Raw genomic sequence first — 23,725 nt, forward strand, 5'->3', positions numbered from 1 at the left:
ATTAGCAGCAGTAGCGAAGGAATCACTCGATCGGGTTTAGTTAACAGCCATTGATCGATCACTCGGGTTCAGTAACGCGTAGCCTGCAGTGCAATCGCTCGGGTTCTGTTAGAGCCCAATGCCTCGCCCGGGTTTAGTTAGAGACAAGGCCTCGCACACACGCGCGTACATGTATGAGAGAAACGCGCATCGCTCGGCCCCCGACCTCCCACCGTAACCGGAAACTCCCCGAAATTTTCCTCCCCCTCGCTTCTACCACGGTTTTTTCCATCATGGACGGCCCAAAGAATGCCATGCAGCTGCGTCTCCGGCCCGCCCAGGACGAAAAGCCCATTTTCTATCATGATTTTTTGTCATAGAAGTAGGAGCCCACCACATCTATGATGATACCGAGTTTTTTCACAATTATCGTCATAGAAGTGTCATATGTATGACAGAAATTTTTTTCGTTCGGCCCAAAATGTCATGGATGTGTCTTTTTTTGTAGTGCTACACAAACAAATAAGAACCTCGCAACCAAATGCGATAAAGGGGTTGTCAATCCCTTTACGGTCACTTACGAGAGTGAGATCTGATAGAGATAATAAGATAAGTATTTTTGGTATTTTTATGATATAGATTAAAAGTAAAGATTGCAAAGTAAAATCGATTGGAAACTTATATGACAGAAGGTAGACCCAGGGGCCATAGGTTTCACTAGTGGCTTCTCTCAAGATAGCATAAGTATTACAGTGGGTAAACAAATTACTGTCAAGCAATTGATAGAAAAGTGCATAATTATGAGAATATCTAGGCATGATCATGTATATAGGCATCACGTCCGCAACAACTAGACCGAAACGATTCTGCATCTACTACTATTACTCCACACATCGACCGCTATCCAGCATGCATCTAGAGTATTAAGTTCATAAGAACAGAGTAACGCACTAGGCAAGATGACATGATGTAGATGGATAAACTCAAGCAATATGATATAAACCCCATCTGTTTATCCTCGATGGCAACAATACAATATGTGCCTTCCTGCCCCTGCTGTCACTGGGAAAGGACACCGCAAGATTGAACCCAAAGCTAAGCACTTCTCCCATTGCAAGAAAGATCAATCTAGTAGGCCAAACCAAACTGATAATTCGAAGAGACTTGCAAAGATAACAAATCATACATAAAAGATTTTAGAGAAGAATCAAATATTGTTCATAGATAAACTTGATCATAAACCCACAATTCATCGGATCTCAACAAACACACCGCAAAAAGAATTACATTGAATAGATCTCCAAGAAGATCAAGGAGAACTTTGTATTGAGATCCAAAGAGAGAGAAGAATCCATCTAGCTAATAACTATGGACCCGAAGGTCTGTGGTAAACTACTCACACATCATCGGAGAGGCTATGGTGTTCATGTAGAAGCCCTTCGTGATCGATTCCCCCTCCGACGGAGCTCCGAAAAGGCCCCAAGATGGGCTCTCTTGGGTACAGAAGGTTGCGGCGGTGGAAATAGGGTTTCTTGGTGCTCCTGGATGTTTTCGGGGTATATGGATATATATAGGAAGAAGTAGGTCGGTGGAGCTGCGAGGGGCCCATGAGGGTGGGGGCGCGCCCAGGGGGGCAGGTGCGCCTCCCTGCCTCGTGGCCTCCTTGCTCCTTTCTTGATGTCTACTCCAAGTCCCCTGGATCACGTTTGTTCCAAAAATAACTCTCCCAAAGGTTTCATTCCGTTTGATATTCCTTTTCTGCGAAACACTGAAATAGGCCAAAAATAGCAATTTGCACTGGGCCTTGGGTTAGTAGGTTAGTCCCAAAAATAATATAAAAGTTTATAGTAAAGCCCATTAAACATCCAAAACAGATAATATAATAGCATGGAACAATCGAAAATTATAGATACGTTGGAGACGTATCACGCCGTTAGCCACCGTGACCCAGATCTGCTCCCCCATCGGCTGTAGCGCCAAGCGGCGCATGGTTGACTCGGGTAGGAAGTTATGTGAAGTCTACTACACAACCTTGTTCTTGTAGACGTTGTTGGGCCTCTAAGTGCAGAGGTTTGAAGGACAGTAGCAAATTTCCCTCAAGTGGATGACCTAAGGTTTATCAATCTATAGGAGGCGTAGGATGAAGATGGTCTCTCACAAGCAACCCTACAACCAAATAACAAAGAGTCTCTTGTGTCCCCAACACACCGAATACAATGGTAAATTGTATAGGAGCAGTAGTTCAGCGAAGAGATGGTGATACAAGTGGTATATGGATAGTAGATAAAGGTTTTTGTAATCTGAAAATATAAAAACAGCAAGGTAACTAATGATAAAAGTGAGCAAAAATTGTATTGCAATGATAGGAAACAAGGCCTAGGGTTCATACTTTCACTAGTGCAAGTCCTCTCAACAATAATAACATAATTGGATCATATAACTATCCCTCAACATGCAACAAAGAGTCACTCCAAAGTCACTAATAGCGGAGAACAAACAAAGAGATTATGGTAGGGTACGAAACAACCTCAAAGTTATTCTTTCCAATCAATCCATTCGGCTATTCCTATAAGTGTCACAAACAGCCCTAGAGTTCGTACTAGAATAACCCCTTAATACACAAATCAACGAAAACCCTAATGTCACCTAGATACTCCAATGTCACCTCAAGTATCCGTGGGTATGATTATACGATATGCATCACACAATCTCAGATTCATCTATTCAACCAACACATAGAACCTCAAAGAGTGCCCCAAAGTTTCTACCGGAGAATCACGAGAAAAATGTGTGCCAACCCCTATGCATAGGTTCATGGGCGGAAACCGCAAGTTGATCACCAAAACATACATCAAGTGAATCACGTGATATCCCATTGTCACCACAGATACGCACGGCAAGACATACATCAAGTGTTCTCAAATCTTTAAAGACTCAATCCGATAAGATAACTTCAAAGGGAAAACTCAATCCATTACAAGAGAGTAGAGGGGGGAAGAAAACATCATAGGATCCAAATATAATAGCAAAGGTCGCGATACATCAAGATCGCATCACCTCAAGAACACGAGAGAGAGAGAGAGAGATCAAACACATAGCTACTGGTACATACCCTCAGCCCCGAGGGAGACTACTCCCTCCTCATCATGGAGAGCACCGGGATGATGAAGATGGCCACCGGAGAGGGATTCCCCCTTCGGCAGGGTGCCGAAACGGGTCTAGATTGGCTTTAGGTGGCTACAGAGGCTTCTGGCGGCGGAACTCCCGATATATTGTGCTCCCGGATGTTTTTAGGGTATATGGATATATATAGGAGGAAGAAGTACGTCAGGGGAGCCACGAGGGGCCCACGAGGTTGGAGGGCGCGCCCAGGGGGTGGGCGCCCCCTGCCTCGTGGATTCCTTGTTGATCCCCTGACGTGCACTCCAAGTCTTCTAGGTTTCTTCTGGTCCAAAAATAAGTTCCATGAAGTTTCACGTCAATTGGACTCCGTTTGATTTTCCTTTTCTGCGATACTCTAAAACAAGGAAAAATCAGAAACTGGCACCGATATCTAGGTTAATAGGTTAGTCCCAAAAATCATATAAAATAGCATATAAATGCATATAAAACATCCAAGGTTGATAATATAATAGCATGTAACAATAAAAAATTATAGATACGTTGGAGACGTATCAGCATCCCCAAGCTTAATTCCTGCTCGTCCTCGAGTAGGTAAATGATAAAAACAGAATTTTTGATGTGGAATGCTACCTAACATCTTTATCCATGTAGTTCTCTTTATTGTCGCAAGAATATTCAAATCCATAAGACTCAAGACAAAAGTTTAATATTGACATAAAAATAATAATACTTCAAGCATGCTAACCAAGTAATCATGTCTTCTCAAAATAACATGGCCAAAGAAAGCTATCCCTACAAAATCATATAGTCTGGCTATGCTCTATCTTCACCACACAAAATATTTAAATCATGCATAACCCTGATGACAAGCCAAGCAATTGTTTCATACTTTTGATGTTCTCAAACTTTTTCAATCTTCACGCAATACATGAGCGTGAGCCATGGACATAGCACTATAGGTGGAATAGAATGGTGGTTGTGGAGAAGACAAAAAGGAGAAGATAGTCTCACATCAACTTGGCGTATCAATGGGCTATGGAGATGCCCATCAATAGATATCAATGTGAGTGAGTAGGGATTACCATGCAACGGATGCACTAGAGCTATAAGTGTATGAAAGCTCGACAAAACAAACTAGTGGGTGTGCATCCAACTTGCTTGATCACAAAGACCTAGGGCATTTTGAGGAAGCCCATCATTGGAATATACAAGCAAAGTTCTATAATGAAAGATTCCCACTAGTATATGAAAGTGAAAACATAGGAGACTCTCTATCATGAAGATCATGGTGCTACTTTGAAGCACAAGTGTGGTAAAAGGATAGTAGCATTGCCCCTTCTCTCTTTTTCTCTCATTTTTTAATTTTTTTATGTTTTTATTTGGTCCTTCTCTTTTTTATGGCCTCCCTTTTTTTGGGTTTCTTTGGCCTCTTTTTTTTCGTCCGGAGTCTCATCCCGACTTGTGGGGGAATCACAGTCTCCATCATCCTTTCCTCACCGGGACAATGCTCTAATAATGATGATCATCACACTTTTATTTGCTTACAACTCAAGAATTACAACTCGATACTTAGAACAAGATATGACTCTATATGAATGCCTCCGGCGGTGTACCGGGATGTGCAATGACTCATGAGTGATATGTATGAAAGAATTATGAACGGTGGCTTTGCCACAAATAAAATGTCAACTACATGATCATGCATGGCAATATGACAATGATGGAGCGTGTCATAATAAACAGAATGGTGGAAAGTTGCATGGCAATATATCTTGAAATGGCTATGGAAATGCCATAATAGGTAGATATGGTGGCTGTTTTGAGGAAGGTATAGGGTGGGTTTAAGGTACTGGCGAAAGTTGCATGGTACTAGAGAGGCTAGCGATGGTGGAAGGGTGAGAGTGCGTATAATCCATGGACTCAACATTAGTCATAAAGAACTCACATACTTATTGCAAAAATTTATTAGTTATCGAAACAAAGTATTACGCGCATGCTCCTAGGGGGATAGATTGGTAGGAAAAGACCATCACTCATCCCCGACCGCCACTCATAAGGAAGACAATCAATAAATAAATCATGCTCCGACTTCATCACATAACGGTTCACCATACGTGTATGCTACGGGAATCACAAACTTTAACACAAGTATCTCTCAAATTCACAACTACTCACTAGCATGACTCTAATATTACCATCCCCATATCTCAAAACAATCATCAAGTATCAAACTTCTCATACTATTCAATGCACTTTATATGAAAGTTTTTATTATATCCCTCTTGGATTCCCATCATATTAGGAATAATTTCATAACCAAAGCAAACTACCATGCTCTTCTAAGGACTCTTAAAATTATATAAGTGAAGCATGAGAGTTCATTAATTTCTACAAAATAAAACCACCACCGTGCTCTAAAAAGATATAAGTGAAGCACTAGAGAAAATGACAACTACTCCAAAAGATACAAGTGAAGATCAACGAGTAGTCGAATAATTATTCAACTATGTGAAGACTCTCTAACATTTAATAATTTCAGATCTTGGTATTTTATTCAAACAACAAGTGAGCGAGTCCTGGATTAGGGGGTCTCCGGACAGCCGGACTATATCCTTTGGCCGGACTATTGGACTATGAAGATACAAGATTGAAAACTTCGTCCCCTGTTCGGATGGGACTCTACTTGGCATGGAAGGCAAGCTAGGCAATACGGATATGTATATCTCCTCCTTTGTAACCGACCTTGTGTAACCCTAGCCCCCTCCGGTGTCTATATAAACCGGAGGGTTTTAGTCCGTAGGACAACGGACAATCATACCATAGGCTAGCTTCTAGGGTTTAGACTCTCTGAACTCGTGGTAGATCAACTCTTGTAATACTCATAACATCAAGAATAATCAAGCATGACGTAGAGTTTTACCTCCATCAAGAGGGCCCGAACCTGGGTAAACATCGTGTCCCCTGCCTCCTATTACCATTCACCTTAGATGCACAGTTCGGGACCCCCTACCTGAGATCCGCCGGTTTTGACACCGACATTGGTGCTTTCACTGAGATTTCCACTTTGTCGTCACCATAAGGCTTGATGGCTCCTTCGATGATCGCTAGCGATGCGGTCCAGGGTGAGGCTTTCCTCCCCGGACAGATCTTCATATTCGGCGGCTTTGCACTGTGGGCCAATTCGCTTGGCCATCTGGAGCAGATTGAGAGCTACGCCCCTGGCCATCAGGTTAGATTTGGAAACTTGAACTACACGGACGATATCCGCGGAGACTTGATCTTCGACGGATTCGGGCCCATGCCGGATGCGCCGCGCAGTCACGACGAGCAAGACGTAACTCTACCATTGGATAGTGTTCGGGAGATCGCATCCGCAGCTACTCCGGCCTTTAATCCGGAGCAACTCGCGCCATCTGAGAGCGGAGGGATGGACCCCGCCATGGAGGCCGCACTCTCAGTGGTGATAGAGCCGGATACTGACTTCACCCTATACGAGAGCCATGTTGCCGAACCACTGGATTTATCACCGGCCACGGACTCTGAGCCGCCTACATCTGTGCCTGTCGAAACCGATGGGGCACCGATCATGGAGTTCACCTCCGCGGATATATTTCAGCACTCACCTTTCAGAGATGTGCTAAGTTCATTAAGGTCTCTCTCCCTATCAGGAGAAACCTGCCCGAACTATGTCCGGCTAGAGTGGGATGCGAACGACGAAGAAATTCGCTGCCCACCCACCACCCACTTAGTAGCCACTGTCGACGACTTAACCGGCATGCTCGATTTCGACTCCGAAGACACCAACGGTATGGACGACGATGCATGAGACGAATAGGAACCACCGCCCACAAGGCGCTGGACCGCTACTTCATCACATGACGTATACATGGTGGACACCCCCAAAGAAACCAACGGCGATGAGACAGCGGAGGATGACACCTCCAAGAAGCAACCCAAGCGCCGACTTCAGCAGCGCCGCTCTAAGTCCCGCCATAGCAAGAACAATAATAATAATAGTCCATGCGACTCTGGAAGAGACGACAACTGCACCACCATGGTGGCAGAACACGATCAAGACGCAAACTGCAAACATAGTACGGATCCGACGTCTGAACACGATGATGCCAAAGATAAGCCTCATCAATCCCCGTCTAGGGAAGAAAACAGTCCGGATGAAGATGCACCCATCATCTCGGAAAGACACTTGGAGCAAGAGAACATCAGCAGAAGGCTTATTGCCACAACAAGAAGCCTGAAGAAACAGAAGCAAAGGCTCAAGATCGCACAAAATACGCTCAACAGCAAGTGTAACAAAGTAACAAAGTATGGTGGAAGTTACCATCCAAATAGCTATCCAAAGCGCAAGCTATTACCGGAATTCGACGATGAGGCCTTAGAGCCCATACAGCCGAAAAGAGGTATGGCTAACTGACCGAATCCACCACCCTGTGAACGCGATAGAGCGGCTAACAAAGTCACGCATAAGTCAACACACGATCTACGTGAGAACTTGCGTCAAAAATCCAGCGCGACCAGATCTATCTATGAATCTAGGAAGCGCGCTACGGTACACAACCACCATCGAATACTACAACCGTCCGAACACCATGGTGCATCCCAATACAGGGGTGCCGCACACCCCTTATGTTTCATTGATGAGGTGCTGGATCACGAATTCCTAGAGGGATTCAAACCGGTGAACATAGAGGTGTACGACAGAACCAAAGACCCTGGAGTCTGGATAGAGGACTTCATCCTCCACATCCATATGACTCATTGAGATGATCTCCATGCATTAAATACTTGACCCTCAAGCTTAAAGGGCCAGCTAGGCACCGGCTGAAAAGCCTCCCCGAAAACTCAATTGGAAGTTGGGAGGAGCTCGAGGACGCTTTCCGGGCCAATTTTTAAGGGACTTATGTCCGACCTCCAAATGCAGACGATTTAAGTCATATAATCCAATAGTTCGGAGAGTCCGCCCGAAAGCTTTGGAACAGGTTCCTCACCAAGAAGAACCAAATTGTCGACTGTCCGGACGCCGAAGCCTTAGCATCTTTCAAACACAGCGTCCAAGACGAATGGCTCGCCAGACACCTCGGTCAAGAAAAACCAAGAACAATGGCAGCCCTAACAAGCCTCATGACCCGCTTTTGTGCGGGTGAGGACAGCTGGTTGGCCCGTAGCAGCACCAGCGACCCAAGCACATTCGAAGTCAGGGATGGCAATGGTAAACCACGACGCAACAAAAACAAGCATCGAAATAAAGACGGTAGGCCAGATAACACGGCGGTAAACGCCGGGTTCAGGGGCTCTCGACCAGGTCAGCGGAAAAAGCCTTTCAATGGCAGTAGAGAAGGACAATCTGGCCTAAACAAAATTCTTGACAAACTCTGTCAGATCCAAGGCACCCCAGACAAACCTGCAAATCATACCCATAGAGAATGTTGGGTCTTCAAGCAGGCCGGTAAGCTAAACGCCGAACACGAAGGGGAAGAGACACCAAGCGAAGACGAGGATGAACCTCGCCAGCAAAGCGCCGGAGGACAGAAAAAGTTCCCACCAGAGGTTAAAACAGTAAACATGATCCAGGTGACAAAGAGGAGAAGCAATCACACACTCCAATGCACATGCGCCATAGAGCCCATCACCCCTAGGCCCAACCCCTGGTCGGCTTGCCCGATCACTTTCGGTCGCAGGGATCACGATACACATATCCGACGCGAAGGACTGATGGCCTTGGTGCTAGACCCAATAATAAATGGGTACCATTTCACAAGGGTCCTCATGGACGGCGGCAGTGATCTAAACCTGATATAGCAGGACATAGCCCGCAAAATGGGGATAGACCCGACACAAATAAGCCACAGTAATACTACCTTCAAGGGAGTAATACCAGTCCAAGAGGCCCACTGCACGGGCTCTCTACTACTAGAGGTGGTATTTGGTTGTCCTGATAACTTTCGGAGTGAAACGTTAACTTTTCACATCCCTCCATTCCGGAGTGAATTTCAAGCACTGCCCGGAAGGGCGGCTTTCGCTCGTTTTAACACAATACCGCATTATGCTTTTCTCAAGCTCAAGATGCCCGGTCCACGAGGCGTCATTATAGTTAGTGGAAATACCAACCGTTCTTTACGAACAGAAGAGGATGCGGCGGCTCTAACAGCCGCACACTAGACGGCCTCACCAACCAGAAAAAATGGCAGGTCGTCAAGACCACGGACACAGTTAGACGAGTCCGGCGTTCCATCATACATGCATGAGATTGGTTTTCGAACCCTCATAAAATGATACTAGGGGCTTCCTGCGTGTAATCAGGGCCAGCCCGGCCCAACTAGGCCTCTCTGGAATTTTGATAATTCACTCTTCTTTTTGGCACGGCAACTTTCACCTAAGTTCTTTCCTTTTGTAGGTGACAATCGTGCTACACCCGTCCAGGACACGACACAACGGAGAAACAGGCGCAGATGTGCAGCAGGGACCCGCCCAAAGGTTTCTTTTTAGATTAAGGCCCTGCGTAAACCTTTTTTACTGTCTCTTGTTGCTCACATCCTCCGGTTACTCCACACAACCGAGAAGGATGCCGGTGTTATTGGCATGTGCCCATGCCAGGATTTCACACGTACCTGGACACATGGGGTTTCTTATAAAGGGCATTGTTTAGCCCGGTATCTGTTATAAAGACTAAGCACCTTAGGGAGTGTTCGGCGTCGCGAGTTTGGCCCTATATGCATCAGCTCCGAATCATGTCTTTGGTCAAATGTTGGGTTTGCCTGGATCCCACGTTTTGGTACCTTACGTTCCGTTACATCGGCTAAGGTAGCACTAGGAGAACTACTGCGATTGTGCCCTGGTTTATCTGGATGAGCACCTCAGTAGAGAAAGCCGAAAACTGACTGTCATGATGTAGTGAGAGACTGGTCAACCACTCGATGACTAATCGGAATCTTCGGGATTCCTCCGCATTAACGAAGGGCCGTTTCCCGGTCATGTACATACGCACCCCGTATTCGGACAAGCGCAGAAGTACCAGGGGCTATATAGTAGCCCCACTGTCAAACTCTTATGGCAAAGTGAAAGTGTTAAAGCAATATAGTACGATTGCCTCGTTCGCTACACTATCACCTCCTTAACGGACCAAGACATTGGATCAAGTGTGGATATGCATCTTTTGAGAACACCCCCGCATTATATGTGTGGGGGCGGAAGCCGACGACTGCAAACTTTCAGGTTATATACATATATACATAGACGGCCGCACATGAGGCATCATAGTACTTTCGGGAAAAAGTATAAATACAGCCTTAATTAATCCAGAAAAACATTGTTTGTACAATGGGACTACATGTCACTGGAAAATAATATTATTCAAGCACTGAGCCTCTATCGAACGAGCGCCTTCAAGGACTTCCTCCAAGTAGTGCTCGGTAACCACTCGGCCTATGGCCGAACCCTGTGCCGCAACAGTGGTGGCCTCCATTTCCGCCCAGTATGTTTTGACACGGGCAAGGGCCATCCGCGCACCTTCTATGCACGCCGATCTCTTTGCAGCATCGATGCGTGGCACAACATCAAGGAATTGTTGCACTAAGCTAAAGTAGCTATTCGGCCTTGGCCCTCCGGGCCACAGGTGATCCACAATGGACCTCATGGCAAGTCCGGACAACCTATGGATCTCGGCCCAACTGGTCAATCGCTCATTCAGTAGCAGCGGACGGACTGCAGCGTGAAACTGTGACCATAACAGCTTTTGCACTTCGGGACCTTTCTGATCCCTGAAGTACTTGGCTGCATCAGCATCACTTGCAGCCAAATCCATGTATGCGTCCGCAGAACTCCATAGCCGGTCCAGAGGAGCATACTTCGGATCTCCGAACTTAGTCCGCAACAAGAAGGGCTTCCCAGACACGATATCTGCAGCTTGATTCAGCTCCTCCTTCGTTGCTCTAATTTTTGAGCGGTTCCTTGGCAGCCACCCGGGCCTTCCCCAGGTCCGTCGCCTTTGCCCGATTTTCTTCTTCAAGAAGCTGGTAACGGTTAGCAGCATCTTTTAACTCTAAGCCATCTTGGCTATTTTTTCCACACTCTCACAATGCACGGCCTGTTCAGCCCTTAACTCTTCGGCCGCCTTTAAATCGGCCGCATTGCTACTCCTCGCTTGCTCCTTGGCTCGGGCAAGCTCTGCCCGAAGGGTCTCCACGGTGTCCGCTCCATCTGTAGTCACAACATATTAAAGATACTGGCATCATGCTGCTCTTATTATGTGACGATCACCAGAAAAATCACTCACCATGTGCCTCGTCAAGCCGCTTGTTGACAAGCACGATGTCGGCATCTGCCGCATCTAGTTGCAGCATTAGTTCGGCAAACCCATCAGTCCGGCTAGCCACCAGAGCTTCAACCACCTGCACATAAAGGCGGTCTGGTTATTACCTGGGACTATGATCCTCTGTTTGCCGCCGTTCTTGATTTCACGTACCTCGAAGCCTTTTAGCTGACTCATAAAAGCTTCATGCAAACCGCTTTCGGCGTATGAAATCCTTTCAATTACCGTACCCATTAGCATACGATGCGCTTCCGAGACGGCAGCTTTCCCCAGAAGATCCTTCAGCGCGTCCGACCGCACACCGTACGGACCCTTACTGTCGCTCTCCTTAGGAGTTGGATACTGGGGATTCCGGGCAGCCAAAGGGTTCTCCTCTGGCCCTAGTGGATCCGGAGATACCCTTCGCGACGACACTTCAAGGTTGCCCGCTTCTTGAGCTGGGGAGTCCGGGGGAGGCGTTTCGCTCTCCATCATCTCCGGAAGAAGATCCCTCGAAGATGAACTCTATCGAGAAGGGCTGTGATCCGGACTACAATTTATAAGCATCCGTTATTGTCTTTGGAAGTAAGGTAGGATATCTTCACCATTAAGTACTTTTTGATTACTTATAGCTCGATAGAGGGCTGATCCCCGCGCGGACATTGTTCGGCCAGAATACCCTCCGAGGCAGGACCCTCTGGCGGAGATTTCTTCTCCCATTTGGAAACCTTAGTTTTCAAATCTTCAGAGGTTGTCCTCTTCCTTCCCCGGGGGGAGAGAATGTCAGATTCTTCCCCTGTGTTATCCTCCCTCACGGAGGCACTCATTCATTCGGTTGGAATAGGTAGCGAAGGAGGCCTGCTTTCGCCCTCTTCATTCCCCCCTTCATCTTCCTTTGAGGGCACTAGACAAGGTGCTGGCTCAAGCATCTTTTCCGGCACCGGATTGTCCAAGCCCTCAGGTAGGGGGGCCGAACACCGGATCATCTTCGCCTTTGTTATCCAGTCCTGGTTCAAGAGCGATTCTTCATAACGATGTTGATACGTCTCCAACGTATCTATAATTTTTGATTGCTCCATGCTATATTATCTGCTGTTTTGGACATTATTGGGCTTTATTATCCACTTTTATATTATTTTTGGGACTAACCAATTAACCGGAGGCCCAACCCAGAATTGCTGTTTTTTTGCCTGTTTTAGGGTTTCGAAGAAAAGGAATATCAAACGGAGTCCAAACGGAATGAAACCTTCGGAAATGTGATTTTCTCATCAGATAAGATCTAGGAGACTTGGACCCTTCGTCAAGAAAGCCACGAGGCGGTCACGAGGGTGGAAGGCGCGCCCCCTAGGGCGCGCCCCTGCCTCGTGGGCCCCTCGAAGCTCCACCGATGTACGTCTTCCTCCTATATATATCCACGTACCCCCAAACGACCAGAGACGGAGCCAAAAACCTAATTCCACCACCGCAACTTTCTGTATCCACGAGATCCCATCTTGGGGCCTATTCCGGAGCTCCGCCAAAGGGGGCATCGATCACGGAGGGCTTCTACATCATCATCCAAGCCTCTCCGATGAAGTGTGAGTAGTTTACTTCAGACCTACTAGTAGCTAGATGGTTGTTCTCTCTTTTTGGATCTCAATACAATGTTCTCCCCCTCTCTCGTGGAGATCTATTTGATGTAATCTTCTTTTTGCGGTGTGTTTGTTGAGTCCGGTGAATTGTGGGTTTATGATCAAGTCTATCTATGAATAATATTTGAATCTTCTCTGAATTCTTTTATGTGTGATTGGTTATCTTTGCAAGTCTCTTCGAATTATCAATTTGGTTTGGCCTACTAGATTGGTTGTTCTTGCCATGGGATTAGTGCTTAGCTTTGGGTTCAATCTTGCGGTGTCCTTTCCCAGTGACAGAAGGGGCAGCAAGGCACGTATTGTATCGTTGCCATCGAGGATAACAAGATGTTTTTTTATTATATTGCATGAAACTAACCCTCTACATCATGTCATCTTGCTTAAGGCGTTACTCTGTTTTTAACTTAATACTCTAGATGCATGCTAGATAGCGGTCGATGAGTGGAGTAATAGTAGTAGATGCAGAATCGTTTCGGTCTACTTGCCTCGGACGTGAAGCCTATATACATGATCATACCTAGATATTCTCATAACTATGCTCAATTCTGTCAGTTGCTCAACAGTAATTTCTTCACCCATCGTAGAGTACTTATGCTCTTGAGAGAAGCCACTAGTGAAACCTATGGCCCTCTTTCTCATCATATTAATCTCCATCACTTTATTATTTCTTTGCTTTTACTTTTCTTTTACTTTATACTTTGCGTCTCTATACCAAATATACCAAAAAAATTTATTTATCATCTCTATCAGATCTCACTTTTGTAAGTGACCGTGAAGGGATTGACAACCCCTAAGCGCGTTGGTTGCATTGAGCTATTGTTTTTGTGTAGGTACGAGGGACTCGAGCGTAGCCTCCTACTGGATTGATACATTGGTTCTCAAAAACTGAGGGAAATACCTATGCTACTTTGCTGCATCATCCCTTCCTCTTCGGGGAAATCCAACACAGTGCTCAAGAGGTAGCAAGAAGAATTTCTGGCACCGTTGCCGGGGAGGTTCGTGCAAGTCAAGATTTGACTCCCGACAATGAGCCATTTCTGGCGCCGTTGCCGGGGAGTCTGCGCAAAAGTCAACATACCAAGTACCCATCACAATCCCTATCTCCCGCATTACATTATTTTCCAATTGCCTCTTGCTTTCCTCTCCCCCCAATTCACCCTTGTCGTTTTTTTCGCCCTCTCTCTCTCTATCCTCCCTCTCCCTCTCTATTTGCCTCTTTTGCCTGTTTGCTTTTTGTTTGCTTGTGTGTTAGTTTGCTTGTTTGTCGCGATGGCTCTACCTAGATTTGGTGATCTCCACCTTAAAAGGTTAGAGGAGATCGAAAACAACGTTAGGAAGTTTATGGTTCTGCAATTTGAGCATAATAATTTCTTTAGAAATGAGCTTAAGGAACAAAAAAGTTTCATGAATTATATGAATAAAGAGCTCGATGATATGTCTAAAGAATTTGATGGTATAAGATCCCAAATTGCCCATCTTGAAAAATTAACTACTGAAATTTCGGATATGCAAGCTACCTTAGTCAATAAGATGGCCGCTAAACCGGATTCCTATGAAAATAATGATGAAGATCTAAAAGTTATTGATGTGTCCCCTATTAAATCTTTGTTTTGCAATATGAATCTTGATAATGATGGGACTGAATATGATCCACCTTTACCTAGAAGGTGTTCCAATAATTCTGAATCTTTTGACCTTGATGCTAAATTTGATAAAAGTGGGATTGAAGAAATTAAAACCCTAGATATTGCTAAACCCACTATATTGGATTTCAAGGAATTTAATTATGAAAATTTCTCTTTGATTGATTGTATTTCCTTGTTGCAATCCGTGTTAAAATCTCTTCATGCTTATAGTCAAAATAAAGCGTTTACTAAACATATCGTTGATGCCTTGATGCAGTCTTATGAAGAAAAACTTGAATTGGAAGTTTCTATCCCTAGAAAACTTTATGATGAATGGGAACCAACTATTAAAATTAAAAATAAAAATTATGAGTTTTATGGTTTGTGTGATTTGGGTGCTAGTGTCTCTACTATTCCCAAAACTTTGTGTGATTTACTAGATTTCCGTGATTTTGATGATTGCTCTCTAAACTTGCATCTTGCGGATTCCACTATTAAGAAACCTATGGGAAGAATTAATGATATTCTTATTGTTGCAAATAGGAATTATGTGCCCGTAGATTTTATCGTTCTTGATATAGATTGCAATCCTTCTTGCCCTATTATTCTTGGTAGACCTTTCCTTAGAACGGTTGGTGCACTTATTGATATGAAGGAAGGGAATATTAGATTTAAATTTCCATTAAAAAAGGGAATGGAACACTTCCCTAGAAATAAAATAAAATTACCATATGAATCTATCATAAGAGCCACTTATGGATTGCCTACCAAAGATGGCAATACCTAGATCTATTCTTGCTTGTTATGCCTAGCTAGGGGCGTTAAACGATAGCGCTTGTTGGGAGGCAACCCAATGTTATTTTTATTCCTTGATTTTTGCTCCTGTTTAGTAATAAATAAATTATTTAGCCTCTGTTTTGGTTGTGTTTTTTGTGTTTAATTTGTGTTTTTGCCAAGTAGAACCGTTGGGAAGACTTGAGGAAAGTCTTGTTGAACTTGCTGTAAAAAATACAAACTTTAGCGCTCACGAGAACTGCTGTAATTTTTATTTGGAGAGTGATATTTAGTTAATTATTTTTGCAGATGATTAATAGATAAATTCCTCACGTGCAGAAATTTATTTTAGAATTTTTGGGGTTCCAGATCTTGCGCTAGCTACAGATTCCTACAGACTGTTCTGTTTTAGACAGATTCTGTTTTTCGTGTGTTGTTTGCTTATTTTGATGAATCTATGGCTAGTAAAATAGTTTATAATCCATAGAGAAGTTGGAATACATTAGGTATAACACCAATATAAATAAATAATGAGTTCATTACAGTACCTTTAAGTGGTCTTTTGTTTTTTTTCGCTAACGGAGCTCATGAGTTTTCTACTTTAAGTTTTGTGTTGTGAAGTTTTCAAGTTTTGGGTAAAGATTTGATGGATTATGGAACAAGGAGTGGCAAGAGCCTAAGATTGGGGATGCCCATGTCAACCCCAAGATAATCTAAGGACACCTAAAAGCCAAAGCTTGGGGATGCCCCGGAAGGCATCCCCTCTTTCGTCTACTTCTATCGGTAACTTTACTTGGAGCTATATTTTTCTTCACCACATGATATGTGTTTTGCTTGGAGCATCTTTTATGATTTGAGTCTTCGCTTATTAGTTTACCACAATCATCCTTTCTGTACACACCTTTTGAGAGAGCCATACATAATTTGGAATTTGATAGAATACTCTATGTGCTTCACTTATATCTTTTGAGTTATATAATTTTGCTCTAGTGCTTCACTTATATCTTTTAGAGAACGGTGGTGGATTTGTTTTATAGAAACTATTGATCTCTCATGATTCACTTAGATTATTTTGAGAATCTTAATAGCATGGTAATTTGCTTAATAATAATATGCTTGGTATTCAAGATTTGTAGAACTTTCTTTTGAGTGCGTTGAATACTAAGAAAAAATTGATGCTTGATAATTGTTTTGAGATATGAGGATGGTGATATTAGAGTCATGCTAGTTGAGTAGTTGTGAATTTGAGAAATGCTTGTGTTAAAGTTTGTGATTCCCGTAGCATGCACGTACGGTGAACCGCTATGTGATGAAGTCGGAGCATGATTTATTTATTGATTGTCTTCCTTATGAGTGGCGGTCGGGGTCGAGCGTTGGTCTTTTCCTACCAATCTATCCCCCTAGGAGCATGCGCGTAATACTTTGCTTTGATAACTTCTAGATTTTTGCATTAAGTATATGAGTTCTTTATGACTAATGTTGAGTCCATGGATTATACACACTTTCCTTCCTTCCACCATTGCTAGCCTCTCTAAGACCGCGCACTTTTCGCCGGTATCATACACCCACCAAATACCTTCCTCAAAACAGCCACCATACCTACCTATCATGGCATTTCCATAGCCATTCCGAGATATATTGACATGCAACTTTCCACCATTCCGTTCATTATGACATGCTCCATCATTGTCATATTGCTAGCATGATCATGTAGTTGATATCGTATTTGTGGCAAAGCCATCGTTCATAATTCTCTCATACATGTCACTCTTGATTCATTGCATATCCCGGTACACCGCCGGAGGCATTCATATAGAGTCATATTTTGTTCTAAGTATCGAGTTGTAATTGTTGAGTTGTAAGAAAAATAAAAGTGCGATGATAATCATTTTTAGAGCATTGTCCCAAGTGAGGAAAGGATGATGGAGACTATGATTCCCCCACAAGTCAGGATGAGACTTCGGACGAAAAAAAGAGGCCACAAAAAAGGAGAAGGCCCAAACAAAAAAAGATGAGAGAAAAATAGAGAAGGGACAATGTTACTATCCTTTTACCACACTTGTGCTTCAAAGTAGCACCATGATCTTCATGATAGAGAGTCTCTCATTATATCACTTTCATATACTAGTGGGAATTTTTCATTATAGAACTTGGCTTGTATATTACAATGATGGGCTTCCTCAAAATGCCCTAGGTCTTCGTGAGCAAGCGAGTTGGATGCACACCCACTAAGTTTCTTTTGAGCTTTCATATACTTATAGCTCTAGTGCATCCGTTGCATGGCAATCCCTACTCACTCTCATTGATATCCATTGATGGGCATCTCCATAGCCCGTTGATACGCCTAGTTGATGTGAGACTATCTTCCCCTCTTTTTGTCTTCTCCACAAGCACCATTCTATTCCACATATAGTGCTATATCCATGGCTCACGCTCATGTATTGCGTGACGATCGAAAAAGTTTTGAAAATGTCAAAAGTATGAAACAATTGCTTGGCTTGCCATTGGGGTTGTGAATGATTTAAATACTTTGTGTGGTGAAGATAGAGCATAGCCAGACTATATGATTTTGTAGGGATAGCTTTCTTTGGCCATGTTATTTTGAGAAGACATAATTACTTTGTTAGTATGCTTGAAGTATTATTATTTTTATGTCAACATGAACTTTTGTCTTGAATCTTTTGAATCTGAACATTCATACCACAATTAAGAAGATTTACATTGAAATTATGCCAAGTAGCACTCGCATCAAAAATTCTGTTTTTATCATTTACCTACTCGAGGACGAGCAGGAATTAAGCTTGGGGATGCTTGATACATCTCCAACATATCTATTATTTTTGATTGATCCATGCTATATTATCTACTATTTTGGACATTATTGGGCTTTATTATCCACTTTTATATTATTTTTGGGACTAACCTATTAACCGGAGGCCCAACCCAGAATTGCTGTTTTTTTGCCTGTTTTAGGGTTTCGAAGAAAAGGAATATCAAACGGAGTCCAAACGGAATGAAACCTTCGGAAACGTGATTTTCTCATCAGATAAGATCCAAGAGACTTGGACCCTCCGTCAAGAAATCCACGAGGCGGTCACGAGGGTGGAGGGCGCCCCCTAGGGCGTGCCCCCCTGCCTCGTGGGCCCCTCGAAGCTCCACCGACGTACTTCTTCCTCCTATATATATCCATGTACCCCCAAACGATCAGAGACGGAGCCAAAAACCTAATTCCACCGCCGCAACTTTCTGTATCAACGAGATCCCAACTTGGGGTCTGTTCCAGAGCTCCGCCGGAGGGGGCATCGATCACGGAGGGCTTCTACATCATCATCCAAGCCTCTCCGATGAAGTGTGAGTAGTTTACTTCAGACCTACGGGTCCATAGCTAGTAGCTAGATGGCTTGTTCTCTCTTTTTGGATCTCAATACAATGTTTTCCCCCTCTCTTGTGGAGATCTATTCGATGTAATCTTCTTTTTGCGGTGTGTTTGTTGAGACCGATGAATTGTGGATTTATGATCAAGTCTATCTATGAATAATATTTGAATCTTCTCTGAATACTTTTATGTACGATTGGTTATCTTTGCAAGTCTCTTCATATCAGTTTGGTTTGGCCTACTAGATTGGTTGTTCTTGCCATGGGAGAAGTGCTTAGCTTTGGGTTCGATCTTGTAGTGTCCTTTCCCAGTGACAGAAGGGGCAGCAAGGCACATATTGTATCATTGCCATCGAGGATAACAAGATGGGGTTTTTATCATATTGCATGAAACTATCCCTCTACATCTTGTCATCTTGCTTAAGGCGTTACTCTGTTTTAACTTAATACTCTAGATGCATGCTGGATAGCGGTCGATGAGTGGAGTAATAGTAGTAGATGCAGAATCGTTTCGGTCTACTTGTCTCGGACGTGATGCCTATGTAGATTATCATACCTAGATATTCTCATAACTATGCTCAATTCTGTCAATTGCTCAACAGTAATTTGTTCACCCACCATAGAATACTCATGCTCTTGAGGGAAGCCACTAGTGAAACCTATGGCCCCCGGGTCTCTTTCTCATCATATTAATCTCCATCACTTTATTATTGCTTTGCTTTTACTTTGCTTTTACTTTATACTTTGCATCTCTATACCAAAAATACCAAAAAAATATTATTTATCATCTCTATCAGATCTCACTTTCGTAAGTGACCGTGAAGGGATTGACAACTCCTAAGCGCGTTGGTTGCGTTGAGCTATTTTTTTTGTAGGTACGAGGGACTCGAGCGTAGCCTCCTACTAGATTGATACCTTGGTTCTCAAAAACTGAGGGAAATACTTACGCTACTATGCTGCATCATCCCTTCCTCTTCGGGGAAATCCAACGCAGTACTCAAGAGGTAGCGGATGTCATGATAAATAAAAGGACAATGTGTTCGGCCATGGGATTACTTACTTGGGCGGCGGGGCGGTTGCAGCTTAGGCCCACATCCTCGGTGGTGTCCGGACACTCTATTTGGGGTCTGAAGAACGATTTGTACATCTCCTCGTGCGTCATGCCGAGGAAATGCTGAATAGTGCGCGGTCCTTCCGGGTTGAATTCCCACATGCGGAGGGGTCGACATTTGCAAGGCTGGACTCGACGAACCAGCATAAATTGCATTACCATAACCAGACTGAAATCTCCCTCGGATAGATCTTGGATACGGCTCTGCAGTATTGGCACGGCCTTGGCTGGACCCCAGCTCAGCCCCCGGTTGATCCATGACATCAGTTGTGGTGGGGGGCCCAAGCGAAAGGTGGGGGCAGCTACCCATTTGGCACTTCGGGGAGATGTGATGTAAAACCACTCCCACTGCCACAATCCGGACACCTCTGGAAAGGAACCCTTTGGCCATGGAGCCTCAGCAATTTTGCTTATTAAAGCACCTCCACACGCTGCATACTGCCCCTCGACCGTCTTCGGCTTCACATCAAAGGTCTTGAGCCACAGGCCGAAGTGAGGGGCAATGCGAAGGAAGGCCTCACATACGAAAATGAATGACAAGATGTGAAGAAGTGAATCCGGGGCCAGATCATGAAAATCCAGCCCGTAATAGAACATAAGACCCATAACAAAGGGATCCAGAGCGATGCCTAGTCCTCGGAGGAAGTGGGAGACGAACACAATGCTCTCGTTGGGTTCTGGAGTTGGGACGACCTGCCCTCGGGCGGGCAGCCTATGCGAAATTTCGGCAGCCAGATATCTGGCCTCCCTCAACTTCTTGATGTACTCCTCCGTGACGGAGGAAGGCATCCACCGGCCTTGAAGGCTGGATCCGGACATGATTGAAGGTCCGAAGCACCTGACCTGAGCTTTGGGTGTTAGAACTCGAGGCTGGGGAAGGATTCGATTGAGCACGGGAGGGAAAAAGCAAAAGCCTTGCCCCCTTTATAAAGAGGGTGAATATCAGGCGTCCTCCTCGTGGCCGTTTGAGACTTACCTATGATCTAGGAGTCATACGAAAAGGCAGGGTTGGGTTACCCATGTTTGTATTGATGAGAATCCCGTGATAAGGGGAACACGATCTCTGCTTTGACAAGACGTGTCAAGAAACTGCCTCGCGTTATGTGCGAGGCTAGTTAAAGGAAAACGGATCAAATAATGACCGGGCCATGGCGCGATGTCATGCTGTCAAAACATGTCAGCAGATTAGATTTGTGGAAATATTATTCTCTGTATGGTGGTATGTGGAACTTATTTTGCAGGGTCGGACACTATCCTTGTATTCAAACTCTTCCGTGGTGTATTTCGGAGGAGGAACCCGCCTTGCAATGCCGAAAATAAACTGCGCGCCAGACTCATCGTCATTGAAGCCTGGTTCAGGTGCTACTGAGGGAGTCCTGGATTAGGGGGTCTCCGGACAGGCACACTATATCCTTTGGACGAACTGTTGGACTATGAAGATACAAGATTGAAGACTTCGTCCCGTGTCCAGATGGGACTCTACTTGGTGTGGAAGGCAAGCTAGGCAATACAGATATCTATATCTCCTCCTTTGTAACCGACCTTGTGTAACCCTAGCCCCCTCCGATGTCTATATAAACCAGAGGGTTTTAGTCCGTAGGACAACAAACAATCATACCATAGGCTAGCTTCTAGGGTTTAGCCTCTCTGATCTCGTGGTAGATCAACTCTTGTAATACTCATAACATCAAGAATAATCAAGCAGGACGTAGGGTTTTACCTCCATCAAGAGGGCCCGAACCTGGGTAAACATCGTGTCCCCTGCCTCCTGTTACCATCCGCCTTAGACGCATAGTTCGGGACCCCCTACCCGAGATCCGCCGGTTTTGACACCGATAGCAAGCAAATCAAAAGTAAATAAAATGACGCTCCAAGCAAAACACATATCATGTGGCGAATAAAAATATAGCTCCAAGTAAAGTTACCGATGAACGAAGACGAAAGAGGGGATGCCTTCCAGGGCATCCCCAAGCTTAGGCTTTTGGTTGTCCTTGAATATTACCTTGGGGTGCCTTGGGCATCCCCAATCTTATGCTCTTGCCACTCCTTATTCCATAGTCCATCGAATCTTTACCCAAAACTTGAAAACTTCACAACACAAAACTTAACAGAAAACTCGTAAGCTCCATTAGCGAAAGAAAACAAAACACCACTTCAAGGTACTGTAATGAACTCACTCTTTAGTTATATTGGTGTTAAACCTACTGTATTCTAACTTATCTATGGTTTATAAACTATTTTACTAGCCATAGATTCATCAAAATAAGCAAACAACACACGAAAAACAGAATCTGTCAAAAACAGAACAGTCTGTAGTAAACTGGATCAAACGCAAACTTCTGGAACACCCAAAATTCTAAAATAAATTTATGGACGTGAGTAATTTATCTGTTAATCATATGCAAAAATAATTAACTAAATATCACTCTCCAATAAAAAATGGCAGCTATTCTTGTGAGCGCTAAAGTTTCTATTTTTTACAGCAAGATCAACAAGACTTTCCCCAAGTCTTCCCAACGGTTCTACCTGGCACAAACACTAATTAAACACACAAAAAAACAACCATAACAGAGGCTAGATGAAATATTTATTACTAAACAGGAACAAAAAGCAAGGAACAAATATAAAATTGGGTTGCCTCCCAACAAGCACTATCGTTTAACGCCTCTAGCTAGGCATGATGATTTCAATGATGCTCACATAAAAGATAAGAATTGTAACATAAAGAGAGCATCATGATGAATATGACTAGAAAATTTAAGTCTAACCCACTTCCTGTGCATAGGGATTTTGTGAGCAAACAACTTATGGGAACAAGAATCAACTTGCATAGGAAGGTAAAACAAGCATAACTTCAAGATTTTAAGCACATAGAGAGGAAACTTGATATTACTGCAATTCCTACAAGCATATATTCCTCCCTCATAATAATTTTCAGTAGCATCATGTATGAATTCAATAATATAACCATCACATAAAGCATTCTTTTCATGATCTACAAGCATAGAATTTTTATTACTCTCCACATAAGCAAATTTCTTCTCATGAATAGTAGTGGGAGCAAACTCAATACGATAACTATAATGGGATTGAAAATTGAAATCAAGATGACAAGTTTCATTGTTATCATTATTCTTTAAAGCATACGTGTCATCACAATAACCATCATAGATAGGAGGCATGCTTTCATCATAATAAATTTGCTCATAAAAACATAGGGGACAAAAGATATCATCTTCATCAAACGTAGCTTCCCCAAGCTTGTGGCTTTGCATATCATTAGCAACATAGATATTCAAGGAATTCATACTAAACACATTGCAATCATGATCATCATTCAAATATTTAGTGCCAAACATTCTAATGCATTCTTCTTCTAACACTTTGGCACAATTTTCCTTTCCATCATACTCACGAAAGATATTAAAAAGATGAAGCATATGAGGCAAACTTAATTCCATTTTTTGTAATTTTATTTTATAAACTAAACTAGTGCTAAAACAAGAAACAAAAAGATTTGATTGCAAGATCTAAAGATATACCTTCAAGCGCTAACCTCCCCGGCAACGACACCAGAAAAGATCTTGATGTCTACTACACAACCTTCTTCTTGTAGACATTGTTTGGCCTCCAAGTGCAGAGGTTTGTAGGACAGTAGCAAATTTCCCTCAAGTGGATGACCTAAGGTTTATCAATCCGTAGGAGGCGTAGGATGAAGATGGTCTCTCTCAAGCAATCCTGCAACCAAATAACAAAGAGTCTCTTGTGTCCCCAACACACCCAATACAATGGTAAATTGTAT

Source organism: Triticum dicoccoides, chromosome 1A (assembly GCF_002162155.2).
Source record: "Triticum dicoccoides isolate Atlit2015 ecotype Zavitan chromosome 1A, WEW_v2.0, whole genome shotgun sequence".
In the NCBI taxonomy this organism is placed as follows: domain Eukaryota; kingdom Viridiplantae; phylum Streptophyta; class Magnoliopsida; order Poales; family Poaceae; genus Triticum; species Triticum dicoccoides.